This window comes from Peromyscus californicus, unplaced genomic scaffold (genome assembly GCF_007827085.1).
Source record: "Peromyscus californicus insignis strain IS unplaced genomic scaffold, ASM782708v3 Scaffold_17__1_contigs__length_78620276, whole genome shotgun sequence".
Taxonomy (NCBI): Eukaryota; Metazoa; Chordata; class Mammalia; order Rodentia; family Cricetidae; genus Peromyscus; species Peromyscus californicus.
In genome coordinates this window covers 62,324,082-62,339,323 of record NW_026294469.1, presented here as the reverse complement: position 1 = coordinate 62,339,323, position 15,242 = coordinate 62,324,082, and the positions used below count along the sequence as shown (strand labels likewise).

At 41.4% G+C, this 15,242-nt stretch overlaps 1 protein-coding gene across 3 annotated transcripts in view; it reads left to right on the top strand.

Moving 5' to 3' along the window:
- Positions 1–659: 659 nt before the first annotated feature.
- Smad4 (SMAD family member 4) overlaps positions 660–15,242 on the top strand; it is a 72,375-nt gene continuing 57,792 nt past the window's right edge. For all 3 annotated transcript variants that reach the window (XM_052742489.1, XM_052742488.1, XM_052742487.1), the window contains exon 1: positions 660–754. The gene's annotated coding sequence lies outside the window, so the exon portion shown is untranslated. The remainder of the gene's footprint in view (positions 755–15,242) is intronic.

Below are 15,242 nucleotides of genomic sequence, written 5' to 3'. Positions count from 1 at the left end.
GGGATGAAAGGGACAGACGCGTCCCCCGATCCCCACCTCCAAAGTGAAGTGCTACAAACACCTGCAGCAGTTAGTGCGGCTGTGTCCACCAGGGTCTTCGAAAGCCCAACCCAACCCGGCGGCCCTGCCCCTCGCTCATCCCGAGCTGTCCCACGCTGCTCGGATACTCTTTAAAACAGTCCCCGCGCAACAGCAACTCCCCCACGGACGCCGCTGGGCGCACTCAGCCTGGGCCGGCCCTGCGGGGACTCTAGGGCAGCGGGCAGACCGCTGCTGCCCGCGGGCGCCTGCGCACTGGGACCCTCCCTGATCTGGGCGGGAGGCGGGGGCAGCCGGGAGAAAGGAGCGCTGCGGGGGGGAAAAAGGGCCAAACCCTGAAATTACCCGGATGTGGTCTCCGCGCGCGCATGCTCAGTGTCCTTCCGACAAGTTGGCAGCAACAACACGGCCCTGGTCGTCGTCGCCGCTGCGGTAACGGAGCGGCTCGGGTGGCGGAGCCCGTGTTTGCGCCCGCCCGCCGTCCTCGGGAGGCCCTTCCCGCGTCGCGCTCGGCTCCGCGGCCGTCCCCGGGGCGGGAGCGCGTGACGGGAGCCGGCGCCCGCGAGCGAAGGCCCCCCGTGGCGGGGCGGCTCCGGAGCTCCAGCGGCCCGGGCCGCGCGGTCCGCGGCGCGGCGCGGCGCGGCGGGGAGAGGGGCCGCCTGGGCCGGACGCCGCGGGCGGGACCCGGGAAGCGACGGCGCGGCGCGGAGCCCAGGTAACGCGCGGTCCTCCCCTGCCCGGGCCTCGGCGCCCGCGCTTCTTCCCCGCCCTGGGGCGGGCTCCCGCGGCGGCCGGCGCGAGCGCGGGCCCGGCGAGGCTCGGGTGGGTCGCCCCCGCGCGCCCCAGCTCCGCGTGCTCGCCCGTGGGTCCCGGGGCCCCAACTCCGCTCGCAGTTAGGCGCGCCGTTCCCGGGAACTCGAGCGCCGTTCGCGCCGCCGCTCTTTGTTGTTCGGGAGGAGTTTGGCCGCGGCCCGGGCCGTCGCGTCGGGCCGCCGGGAGTGCGTTGTGTCCCGGGTGCCCCGGGTCCGTCCGTCCTCGTGCCTCCCCCCCCCCCCCCCGCAAGTGTTTGTTTTCTCTTTGTCCCCACTTTCTCTTCCTGGTTGTGTCCTTTCAGTTTACGTTTGTAGCTTTGATTTGTTTACTTTTTGGGTATTGTGGGTGATGGCGGCATGCGGGAAACATTCTTAGCGCCTAACTGCACCAACTCCCTCCCCTAATAAAACGTGTCTCCTAATAAAAGGCGTAGTTTATTTTATTGTTAGGGCTACATGCACAGAGCGTGAAATTGGTGGAGGGTGGAGGGCGTTGGCTTCAGCACCCCAAACTGCTGTTATGATTTCTCAAGCCAGATTTTCAAAGACATGGGCGTGTTTAGTTAACTTGAAAGGTTCCTTTGCGAGTTGGGAGGCTTTAAAAAGCCCCGTTGATTGATAGCTCCGCCCCACTGCCCCCACGAAAGCCCGAGTAAACTTTAAATTTTTAAAAGGTGTTTTTTTTTTCAGGTAATTCATTTTAAAATTACCTTTTTAATGCCATCAGATTTTGATAATTTAAGGTGGAATTGTCACTTACTTAGAAATAAAGTAACAAGATAAAAGAACGAGTTATTTAAAGCATCCTGAATTCGTGTTCTGCAGGCTTGTAATCTCGGTTAATTTTTTAACAATCTTTGACTTTTGCCAGATTTAGCATCCTTTTCCTCGCAGTAGCAGCTTGATTATTTGAACGTCTTAAGAATTAGATTCAGGACTTTATGCTGAAAGGCGAAAACCGTGTAGAATCTTAATCGATAGTACAGAAATGTATAAATTCCACAAAGTAATTAGATTTTAAACACTGCATTGAATAATTTTTATTGTAGATTTCGTGAATTTGCCTTGTATTTAGGACCTTAAGTATGTGCAGTTGAAACGTAGCATAGGATGTTTAAAGCAACTTTTCCCTACTGTTGTAGACTCTTGTCTCTGTTGGTAAGATCTGATAGGCTTAGCACATGCTATTTCGAAGTGTAAATTGTTGGTATAATATTTTAAAAAATACAATTTCTCCCTGATGCTTCGTCCATAATGCTGTCGTGAGTCTCTATGGCTTCGCACTCCTCTCTTCTTGGACTCCTAACTTTACTTTCTCAGTCTCTTAAGTGCTGGATTACAAGATTGGGACAAGGTGCCCACATGCTCGTGAGTTTGATTCCTTCAGTAAACTGGTTGGTTACCAACATGCACAGAGGCAGACAATTAATACCCATGACTCGAAGTAGCTTCAGATCTTGATGAGATGAATTATATAGGCTTAAATTGCTGGAATTAAAACCTTTCTGAAGGGAATTGACATAACATTGTAGTAATACAAGTGACTTTTTTTCTTTGCTTTCTAGGCTTTTGAGTGAGTTTGCCTTAAAGAGGTATTACACACACACACACACACACACACACACACACACACATTTTTAAAAAGTAGTTCATACTTTGATTAACGGCTTCCGTTGTAAATCTTAAGTTGAGGGAAAGAATTAAAATTGTGTTTACAGAATTAATGAAAATTTATGCTAAGCAAGTCCATGAGAGGAATTTGGAATATGTTTTATATGGACCTGAACTTTCCTGATGGCTTTGCTCTTGAAATAGTTCTGCTTATACTGGTTACAGATCTCATTTTTCCTAAAACCACTGTTTCATTTAAGCTTTGTTAGTTGAAGTATTTCTGTTTGTGATTTTTTTGTCTCTGGATTCCCCTTCACTTACACACACACACACACACACACACACACACACACACACACACACACACACACACACAATTAAGAAGTATTAAACTAATGTATGCAGACCAATCACACCCCAGCGCAATTAGAACCCATTTTTTTTCGATTGAGCCAGAGTTAATAGTAGCACTGGTACACACTATTCTAATTGAGCTGTTCATGGATGGGGTCTCTACTAGGGCAATTAACTCTGTAGAGTCTTCAGAGTTGGTTAAATTTAAAATGCATATGTGGGCTTGTTAAAAATTTTACCTCTTTTGGTGAGAACATTCTTTTCTGGTGTTAAAAATCTTACCTATTTCAGTTCTGTTTTGTTCCCACCCAGCTGATGCCTAGGTTTTTGTTTTCCTTTCCTTTTTCATTCATCCAGAGTGAATGTCTCTTTAAACAGCCTTAATAGCCTTTTCAGTACTTCATTGTATAGTTGGACACCCCCCACCCTCCACTGTATTTCCTTAAAGCCATGAGGAAGAGTGACTCAGGTGAACCCTTAATCACGTATAAAACTAACCTGACTAAATGGTCTCATTGTTTTCTGGCTAAATGAAAGTTAAAGGAGTTAGACCCAAATGTCACATTCAGTATAGTTTTCTCAAATTATTTAGAGGTTTGTTTTGTTTTGTTTTTTCCCATCAGTTGATGATGATTCACTTGCTTAAGGTGAGACATTGAGATAACTGATAGATAAGTGTAGACAGCATGCATTTGAGCTACTTTTGTTATGATGCTGTGGGCATCTTAATATCCTCAGCTTATGCTAATGAGTCACATTTAGAATTGTTGGATTTTTTTCCCCTTGTATTTTAGAATGTGTAATTTTGGTAATGGAAGTTTTGGCTGAATACCAGTTTCTCAGAAACAAGATATTTCAGACTGTGTCACCTTGACACTGTTCCATGGTGTGATTGGCATCCAGGAAGATTTATTTGAATATGAAAGTGAATGAGGACTAGGATGGTTAAGGACTCGGTGGTGCTTATTTATGTAAAACTAAAATGGTAGTGATCAGATGCTTGATTATATTTGAACCTCATAATTGATAAAGTTTATAAGGTTAGACAGTTATTAGAGATGATTGTATTTACTTGTATTAATTAATTTGAAGTTGATTCTAAGTCTCTTTCAATACAAAGACTGCATTTTATTATTCATACCTTAAATAGGATTTTTTTTTCCCCAGTTTGGAAAACTTGTTGCCTTTTTTTTTTTTTTTAAATATTGCTCTAGGCCTCCACTGTTGCTAGGGATAGAGCTTAGGCCTCATGAATGTTGGGCAAGTGTCCTGCTACTGAGCTATGCCCTCCCAGCTCTCTTTACTGTTTTTTTTTTTAATTCCAAGGTTTAGTTAGGGGCAGTGATTTTTCAATCTTACTTGAACATTGAAATTTCTTGGAGAGCTTTACAAACAGTGATGCCCACAGAAATTTTGATTGGGTTGCACTGGGCTGTGTAGCCAGCTTAGAAAAACCACAGTAGTTGAGCCTGAGGGTCCTTTTAACCTGTTTGTTTCATTGTTGATTTTACAGTCCTTTCTCTCTCTTTTTTGTTTGTTTTGTGGACAGGATCTCACTATGTAGATGTGGCTGGTCTTGAACTTGGGGTGATCCTGCTGCCTCTGCCTACTGAGTAATGTGATTACAGGCCTGTGAGCCCATGCTCAGTTTGGCTTTACATTCTTTTTAATGGAATAATACATTCATGCAGAAGGTAACCATTGCAGATTTACTTTAGTGATCTTTTGAAGGTATTGCCATCTTTGTTTTGCTTTTAAATATCCGACTTCCTCCTCTTCCCAACCTCTTCTTGCTCCACCCCCCTTTTCCTTATTTTTCAACTTATTTGTATTGTTTAGTAACAAGTTTTAGGAAGCTGCATTTTTTATGATCATGAAATTGTTCTTTAAATTAGCAACTAAACACCAATGAAATTCGCTTTTTTAAAGATTTATTTTTATTAATTAGAAAATATTTTATGTCTGTGGGTGTTTTGCCTACTTGTCTGACAGCACCCCTTGCATACCTGGAGTCTGTGGAGGCAACCGTGTGGATGCTGGGAATTGAACCCAGGTCCTCTGGAAGAACAACCAGTGCTCTTAACCTCTGAGCCACACCTCTAGCCCCTCATTTTTAACTACACCTATGTGTGTGCCTCTTTATAGGTGACTAAGGAAGCCACATTCCCAAAGTGGGTGCTGAGAACCAAACTCCAGTATCTCTAGAAGAAACAGTATGTGCTCTTAAAATTGGTTAGCCATTTCTTCAGTCCTAGAATTCAGTCATTTTTAGGGGTTGGAAGTGTTTGGAAGTTGTATGGTTTTCAGTTCACTGGGCCTGTAGAGGAAAGTTGCATTGATTAAACCTGTACAGTTGAGGGTTTAATTTATGCACTGTGAGAAAGTTGCTCAACTAGCCCAACTAGTTGGCAGTTCTGTAGAGATCATTTGGGCACATGTTCTCTTCTTATGTTTTTTCCTTGCTGCTGGTGATTGAATTTAGGGCCTCACACTTGGGTAGACTAGTGCTGTGCCACCGAGCTGCTCCTCCAGCCCCTCTACTTAGTTACTCCACCTCAAGTTGCTCCAGAGTGCTGGTCTGTAAAGTTAGCTGCATCTCTTGTCTTTGGAAGAACTATTTATAAAAATATAACTGTTTTTTTTTTCCTCTCTAACTCCAACACGCACATGTACACCCATTCAATTCAGAGTGGGAATAGAATGGAGGAGGCATGGGAATAGCTATTAGGAAAAAAATCCCCCCTTGATTGTGAGGGTTTTGGTTATTCATACTGCTTATTCTTATTTCTGAATTGTTGATACTTTTTTGTTTTTGTTTTTGTTTTTGTTTTGTTTTGTTTTTTATTTTTCGAGACAGGGTTTCTCTGTGTAGCTTTGTGCCTTTCCTGGAACTCACTTTGTAGCCCAGGCTGGCCTTGAACTCACAAAGATCCGCCTGCCTCTGCCTCCCGAGTGCTTGTTTATACTTTTTGATCATCAATACTTTGGAGTGTTTTATTTAGAACCTATCATTCTAATTTACATGTTTTGAATGGAGCTTTTATGATTAAACAGGACTACTGATAAGTAATTGCTCTCCTAGTAAGGTATGATTTCTATACATATGGATGAAGGGCTTTCTCAGGTTAAATGTGTGTATATATGTGTGCTTGTGTGTTTGTGAGCATGTGTATGTTTTCAGACAAGGTCTTACCACTTAGCCTTGAATTTCAGGTCAGTTTCAGCCTCTTGAGTACTGGGATTACACACTTGTGCCTCACACCTGACTCCAAAATATATTCATAAATTTGGAACTGAATTAAGGCTATTCATTAGTGGTACCTGGCTGACTAGTTAATTCTAGAGAAGTTAACGTGGTGGACAGTAGCTGTTATCAGTTGAATCATTGGTGAAAGGCTGACAGAAGTAGTGTTAATGAGCTGACTGAAGCCAGGAATTGTTAGGACACTAAATGCATGTAATGTTACAGACCCTGTTAAGATCAGGTGAAGACTTGGCATGGTGGTATAGTCTTTAATCTCAGCATTTGAGAAGCAGAGGTGGGAGGATCTCTCTGAGTTTCATGCCAGCCAAGGCTGCATCGTGAAATCCTTTTTCAAAACAAAAAACCAAAAAAGATAAACAGTTGAAAGAATAATTGTATGTGTGTAGGTATTGAAAGGATGCTGATAATTATATAAAACAACCCCACTTTGTCATTGGACTTTTCAGGTAGGTGTATGTACGGTGTTGTAATTTGCTTGACTATAGTTTTGGTAATCTGTCAGTTAGACCAGTGCTTTGTAGAACTGGCAGCACCGACTTTGACCTTTAAAGGGAGGCCTTCACCTGCTGGAGCTCCCTTGAGCTCCTGTGGCATCCCCATGCAGTCCTCTTCCCAGTTGCCAGGTATTAAAATCCAGCTTCCTTTCCAATTTTTTGAAGCAGTGGTTCCCAAAATAATGCTCTGTGGACTTCTGGGAAGCCCCACGATCCTTTTATTAAAGAGGTCATGAGCTCAAAATAATTTTCATAATAGGGCGGAGGCATTATTTGGTCTTTCCCCGTGTCCAGCTGTACTATGGTACAGAAATGGTACTGGGTAGACTGGTGGCTCCTTGGCATGAATTAATTAAGACAATTCCTTTGTGTTTTTCACATCCAGATGTATGTTCAGCATTTGAAAGAAAATTGCAGTTTCACTTAGGAATGCCCTTGGTGAAGAAGTAAACAGTTTTAGCTTTTAAGTAGTCTTTATTTTGTGTGATTAAATAGGAAGTGTGTATGGAGCATTTTATTTTTACATGTTCAAGTACACTACTCATGTCTAGGAAAGCCACTTTTTTTGACTGAGCTGGATGCTGCCTTTGAAATGTATCATTTTTATTTTTATTTCACAGAGTGCCCGTAGCTACACTCTCGTCATTTAGCCCCAGGTATTTGGTGAAAGTGGATGAAAAGAGCCCACCACTTTAAGGAAAGTAACTTAGTTGTCAGCAATAAAGTGGACTCTTTCAAATGGAAATTCGAGTTTTAGAAAACCTGGGTCTGTCAGCATGAGTTGACCAGTTTCCTAATACTTTGTTCTAGTGAGATAGTTAGTGATTTTTGAGGAATGAATGTGTTTTTTTAAAAACACTTGTAGTCTTCTACCCTAATGTTGTTGTGCCTGTAATCCTAGCATGTTGGAGACCGAGGCAAGGAGATCATGGTGGGTTTGAGGCCACGCTGGTTACATAGGGAGTTCTATGACAGCCTGGATTATGGTTTGACCATGTGTCAAAACAACAAACAAACAAATAATTAAGTATTCTGTCAGGAAATGGTTCAGCATTTGGAAAATCTGAATAACTCATTGAACCACTGTTTTCCTAGATGACCAATTCTTAATGTTATAAGATCTTTCTAGAGTAAGATGTAGATAGATTGATGTGTGGGTGTGCAGGTACTCCTGTGTACTCTGTGTGTGTGTGTGTGTGTGTGTGTGTGTGTGTGTGTGTGTGTGTTCACCCGTGCGTGTGAGCAGGTACTTTTGTGCGTTGTATGGAGGCTCATGGGAAAGCAGATGATTGTCTTGACTGTTGCTTATTAGGAGTGATCCGCTTTGGTTTTTGTTTTCTTGAGTTTGTTTTCTTACTCGGCTCCAGAGATCTATTTTTATTTCCCAACATTGGTATCAGAAGCATGGCTACCATGCCCAGTTTTTTTTTGGTATGAGTTTGGGGTTCAAACTCAGGTCCTTATGCTTGTTCACTGGCTGAGCTACCTCCCCAGCTCCAACCCAGTGGGTTTTTATACAACAAACCTAGAATCTCAGAGTTCAGATTCCACATAATAACCTTAAGCAATCTCCATTTGTTGCATTTTGGCATTGAATAAAAGATGAGTATCCATTATTATACGAGAAGGCTTATTAAAGTATTTTTTTCCAATTATATATATTTGTGTCACATTTTCTTCCTGCACTTTAAAATCTACAGCAGATTGAGTACTAAGGAAGGCAGGAAAATCCAGCTGTCTTCTGTTAATCTAGACAGTAACGAAATTTGCATGGATGTAAAATAGTGTCACTCTTACTACCGACTTTGTGTTCTAGAAAAGATTATTTTTTATAAAAGTTATTTAGGTGAACATTAGTGGGCCTGTTGAAAACTAATTAAAATTTACTTAAAACTTTACTTGTTTTAATTTGTAATATGATAAATATTGATATGACCCATATTAAGAATTAATTAGTGTCAGAAAATAGTCAAATATATAAACAAAGGGAATCAGAAAACAGTTTGACAGGTGCAGTTTTAAAGTAACTAGTTCTGCATTTTTACCAGGTAACCAATGGGATATAGTATTCGTATGTTTTGGCTTATGTTGATATTTCTGAGATGGTTACTAATGTAAATTTTGTTCAGTTCTTGTATATTCAGGAACATGTAACAGTCAAATATAGATAAGAAGGGACTTCATTGGCTGGATTTAGGATCTCAATCAGTATTGTCAACATTGCTTTTTAGATTTGACTTTCTGTTCTTTTCTGTTAAATTCCCAGGTTAGCTATTCTTAGCATTAGGTCCAGCTTAACAGGGACTGTCCTCCCCCCTCCCGCTTTTTAGAGAGGGTCTCATGGATTTCAGGTTTGTAGCCTGTCTCCAGCTCTCCACTGTTAGGATTTTAGGCATATGCTACAATACCTGGCTTATGTGGTCCTGGGGATCAAGCCAGGGATCTGGCTAGGTAGACAGTCTAAGCAGACAGTCAGTTGACGAAGCTCATTCCTAGCCTTCAGAAGGGTTGTTTTCTAACATCCCTCACCATTTTCCTTCAGAAGTTAGGTCACTGGCTTGGACTCTTTCCATCCCTTGGGTGACAGTGTGGCCAGGATTTGGTTCTGTATACTCTGGCTGGGAATGGTCTCACCTGCCTAAATAAGATATTTTTCCTGGAAGATCAGGTTATCATTGCAAAAGAAGAATGTATGCTGGCACATGAAGTAGATGACACCTATAGTATTTATTGATGCTTTTTAAACAGGGTATTTAATCAGGTTCTCTCTGTGTAGCCCAGGTTAGTTGTGAACTTGCACTGCTTCTACCTTAAACTCCTGAGGCTTGGGATTACAGGTGTGTGCCCCATGTTTAACTACAGCTTTAACTTACTAAACAGAAGCTGTTGAATTTTTTTTTTCCCCGAGACAAGAGCTTATTTTGTAGCCCAGACTGGCTTTGAATTTATGGCAATCCTTCTGCCTCAGCTTCCCAAGTGCTGAGATTACATATATGCATGATCCATCATGCCTAGCTTCAGAACGTGTTAATTTTAAAATAAGATTATTTAATTTAAAGTTGGTGTCATGAAAAACATTTATATCTAAGACTTTGAGTAAGCAAAAGCACATGTTCCTATCTCTCACATATTTCACCCTAGAAGTTACTGTATAAATGCTTTTTGTTGTATTCTTAATACTTCATGCTTTTAGACTTTCTCTAGCTACCCTCAGAGGAATCTCAGCCATCAGTGTAACATCTAGGCTGTAACTTGTTACAGGGAGTTGAGTTAAGCCTGAACAATTGTTTCACTTGCTTGTGAAGCTTATGTTTAGAATTTCTTCCTAGTTACATTTCACTAAGCCAGCACCACCCCCTCTGCAAAAAAAGCAAACCTTGATCTTTTTAAAAAACACTTCCATACTTCCATAATCACTTACCAAACACACAGCTTCTAGAAAATTATATGCTTGATGTGTGTACTATAGTTCTCTTTGTCCCTTCTCACCTCTCCCCGAACCTGGTGCTGATGCTTCCATGGAATTACATACTCAGCTCGCGAAGTCCCTTTTCTACAATCTGCTGCTGTTATTCCTCCTCTTTCCTAATATAAGACTGCTGTAGACAAAATATTTGACTCTTATTTCTCTGCCTTTTTTTCCTGTTCCCCCCATTCCCGTTTAGTCTGGCAGTTCCATTTTGATGTGCTCAGACAGTGCTATTTTACCAAGTATTCTGATGTATCCTGGCATGTGATAGAATTAACTTCTTTTTCCCTTTTAGAACTCCCTGTCCTTGAAATTTATGATAGCCTAGCTTCCTTAGCCCAGAAACTTGTCATTTTGGACTGGGTGGTTTTGTTTTATTCTTTTGAAGGATGTTTAGCAATGGCCTACCCTTTACTATTAGACAATCACTGGTACTCTACATTTCACCTTCTTTCATCTGTGACCATCAAAAATTACTCCCAACTAATACTAACCAGGCCTGACCCTGCTTGTCTTCTGAGATCAGATATCAGGTGCGTTCGGGGTGCTATGACCAGAGACCAAACATTTCTCTAGACATTGCCAGACATCCCTTACGAGACTAATTTTCTGTTGAGAATCACTGGTATGGCCATGTGACTTTGGCCAATCAAAGGCAAGGATAAGTAATAACTTTTAAAAGATAACATATGAGTTGTACTTTCTCTTTTCCAGCTTCTTACATGGAAAGATAGTGCTGCTGTCAGTCTCTAAAATATTTGGTCAGTAGGTAGTACCACCACATAATCTGTGAGGAATGAAGAGCTTCAACAAAATAAATCTGTAAACTGTAGGTATTTGGGGAGTTGGTTATAAATGTAACACAGCCCGTTCTAACTTGACTTCTGCATTATATCAAGATAGGAACTTTCTTTGTTGCTCCATTCACTTTCATACCTCTTTTTAGTTCTTATTCATTTGGTACTATGCTTGGGTTTTCTAGATGTGTTGTGCACACACACATGCTCTAGGGGATGAACCCAGTACTTCATACAACATAGGTACATGTTCCACCACTACCTCAAACCCTAGATCCAACACCGAGGAGGCAGAGGCAGACAAGTCTCTGAGTTTGCGGCTAGCCTGGTCTACAGAGTGAGTTCCAGGACAGCTAAGAGAAATTTGTCTCAAAAAACAAAACCAAACCAAAACAAAACAAAACAAAAACCAAAAATAGCCTTTTAAAAAAAAATTTTTTCTGAGTTGAAATCTTGCTCTGTTGCCCAGGTCAAGCTTTTTAAACTTTTCATATTCATGACATTTTTATTTGACTTGGATATATAAGCACATAAAATAGGTATACAAGTCAAACATTTACTGATAAAGTATAATTTATTTAAAAAGTCTTTGCTATACATAAATTTTTATCATTCATTGAAGGTCAAAGTAAATGCATATTGATAGGATGAATGCGTTTGTTGATTTTTTTACATAAAGAATTAAATCTGTGCCCGGCGATGGTGGCACACGCCTTTAATCCCAGCACTTGGGAGGCAGAGCCAGGTGGATCTTTGTGAGTCCGAGGCCAGCCTGGTCTACAGAGCGAGATCCAGGAAAGGCGCAAAGCTACACAGAGAAACCCTGTCTCAAAAAACCAAAACAACCAAAAAAAAAAAAAAAAAAGAATTAAATCTTTGCTGAATTTTTGATGCTGCCAGACTTAGAACATCTTCGGTATTTTCCAGAATTGGTCAGTATTTTAATTTTATGAACATCAGTGCTGAGAATACTGCTTCACATGCATACACAGTACAAAGTGGAAGAAGTATGTTTAGGGCCATTTCAGAATTGTTGGAACTTTAGTCCTAATCCCAAACCCAAATTCATTAAGCAAGTAAGAGAAAATGAAACTCAGGTCAGCCACTCAAATGACAGTTTTTAAAATCTAACATTCTAATATAAATAACATAATCCAAAGTCACACTAACTTGATACATGCTGAAGAATGCTGGTAGGAAAATCTTAAGTTTTTGTCTTCTGTAATTCAACCATTTAGTAAGAGCTGGGGACTGCAGTAAGAATACCGCAGGCAGTTTGTAACCAAGTAGTCTGGACTCTGGCTGCAGTGAAGTCACACACTGAATGTGGGGAAGCACCACCAGAAACACCTTGGGGTTAGTACTTGTTTTTTGTGAGTTCAGAAACGTCCTGCTTGTGTGTGTGACCTCCACATTTAATTCCAGGCCCCCCAGATGGGATCATAACTTACAGTTTGAGAAACTGTGGTCCGGTGGTTTTCTGTCTTTGCTGGGGCCACTGGTGTGCACCGCTGCATCCAACCAGAGTCAGTAGCTCTTACCGAGTTAGCAGTGCTCTTTAAGGGTGTTGTAGAGGTTTTTGTAAGAGGTCCTTGGAGGTGGCCTCTAAGAGATAGCATTCTGAAAGAGGCAGTGAAGAGTTATCTTTGCATCTCACAAGAATTGAAAATGTCCTAAAAATTCACATAATTAGTGTATAGTCCAATTCTAGCAATTAAATGCCTTGTAATTGAAGCTTTTTCTTTGGAGCTTTATCTCTTCGTCGTTTGAGAAAAATCAGGGTTACCAGCATTGCCAGCATAATGTTTGTCTTAAAAAGTCTGGATATGTAACCGTCGTGTTTATGAGACCACATAAAGGACAAGCATCTTAACTCTTTAAAAAAAAAAGTGGGTTCCAGAGTTTAACCCATGCTAAAAGTATATTCTGCTGAGCTACATTCTGGGCCCTTAATGTCTTTATTTACACTTTCTGATGGCAATACATCGAAACACAGATTTTACTGTATGAGTCTTTTCCTCCTTTATCTAAAGTTAGGACATAGTTGAATTTCTTAAAATGTATTCATTGCCGGGCGGTGGTGGCGCACGCCTTTAATCCCAGCACTCGGGAGGCAGAACCAGGCGGATCTCTGTGAGTTCGAGGCCAGCCTGGTCTCCAAAGCGAGTTCCAGGAAAGGCGCAAAGCTACACAGAGAAACCCTGTCTCGAAGAACCAAAAAAAAAAAAAAAAATGTATACATTGCATTTTAAATTTCAAGATATCAATGAGGTGCTCTAGGTTGTTACAGAAATGGGATTTGGGTCTTAGAGAGTACTTTCTGATACATGCGTACTAGTTTGTATCTAGAGCTTTGTAAGTGTAGATATGCTGCTTTACTCAATTATGACTCCTACTTTGCTTTTATATACATTGTTGCCTTTTATTACTCAGGTTGTCTATAGGGTGGGCAGGACAGATACTGTGCCCATTTTATAGATGGGACTATTTAAAGAGACCATTTATGTTGCTGGAACTTTAATTGGAACATACAGCTTTATTTATGTCTGTATTTGCCCACCTCTATAACATTTCTATAATCCAAAGCCATATAATGTAGGAATACATTTATATATCCCTGCTGACTTTATTTTCTTGTAAGAAACTTCTAAGTTATATTTAAGATCTTTATGATCCAAGGAATACAACAAAATCCAAGATATGAGAAGGCTATTTTTAAGAAAACAAGTTATTTTTGTAATCAAAGAAACTTACAATTAAAACAGCCTTTGCAATATTGTCAGGTTCCAAACAGCCTAAGTTTAATAAAGAATGACCTTCAATATTGACACCATGGAGAAATAGATATAAATACTTAAATTATACATTGGTACAAATTTACACTAATTGTGGAATACAAATAAGCTTATTTGCAAGCGTAAATTTGTCCTAAGACAGTTGCACAGAATAAAAATTGTATAGTCAGTCTACAGATCCTGGGTAGATGTTGGTGTCTTAGTTATTTTTTTACTGCTGTGCCAAAGCACCATGACCAAGGCAGCTTAGAAAAGAAAGCATTTAATTGGGGACTTGCTTACAGTTCAGAGGGTGAGTCCAGAACCATCATGGTGAGGAGTATGCAGGCAGGCAGGCAGGCAAAGCACTCAAGCAATAGCTGAAAACTTACATGTTGAGACAACCACCACAAGGCAGGGGCAGGGAGGGGGGAGTTGTGGGGAAGCTAGCGAGCACTGAGTGGAAACCTGATGGCCCATCCCCAGTGACACACCTCCTCCAACAAGTTCATACCTCCTGGTCCTTACCAAACAGTTCTACCAGTTGGGGATCAAGTATTCAAACATAAGAGTCTATTGGGTCATTCTTATTCAAACCACCCTAGTCAGGAAGTGCATAATGTTGGGAATTTCTAAGGTGAGACACTGGCTTTTTTCTTGACCTTCTAAATTTGTGTTGTTATTGCTAATGAACTCTTAGAACTGAGAGACAAATACAGTGAAATTACGGTAATTTGATGTGTAAAGTATAATAAAGGTGTGCCTTAAATTTGAGGGAGGAGAGTCAAGTAACAGTAAAAACCACAAATGTTAGGGAAGTAATTCTCTGGAATTGAGAGGCAAGGTGACAACTTAGGGGAAGCTCTGGGGGGCAATTAAAATATTTAAGCTATAATTTGAAAGGAAGCCTAGGGCTTAATTATTGAGTGTTTAAAATGGTGGTGAATGTTTTAGGCCAAAGAAATACTATGAGTTAAGCATATGAAACACAGAATTGCACTTGTTGGGAAATATGTGGGACTTAACCTGTTTTAGGAATGGGTATATAATGGTGAGGATGACTAGTTCAGTCTCAGTCCACAGGTGTCTCATTCAGTTCTGTTGCTGTGAAGAGACACCATGACCTGGCAATTCTTTTTTTTTTTTAATTTAAAAACATTTTTTTTTATTCATTTTACATAGCAACCACAGATCCCCTTCTCATCCCCCCTCCCCCACCTTCTCCTCTCCTGGCACACCTCCTATCCCCTCCTCCAAAAGGGTAAAGTCCTCTCTCCCATGGGAGGACAGCAAAGCCTGGTACATTCAGTTGAGGCAGGACCAAGCCCCTCCCCCCCTGCATCAAGGGTGAGCAAGGTGTCCCACCATAGGTAATGGGATCCAGAAAGCCAGCTCATGTACCAGGGTTAGATCCTGATCCCACTGTCAGGGGCCCCTCAAACAGACCAAGCTACACAACTGTCTCCCGAATGCAGCAGAGGGCCTAGTCCAGTCCCATGCATGCTCCACAGCTGTTGGGCTAAAGTTCATCAGTTCCCACGAACTTCGTTCAGTTGTCTCTGTAGATTTCCCCATCATGATCTTGACCCTCCCTTGCTTATATAATCCCTCTTCCCTCTCTTCGACT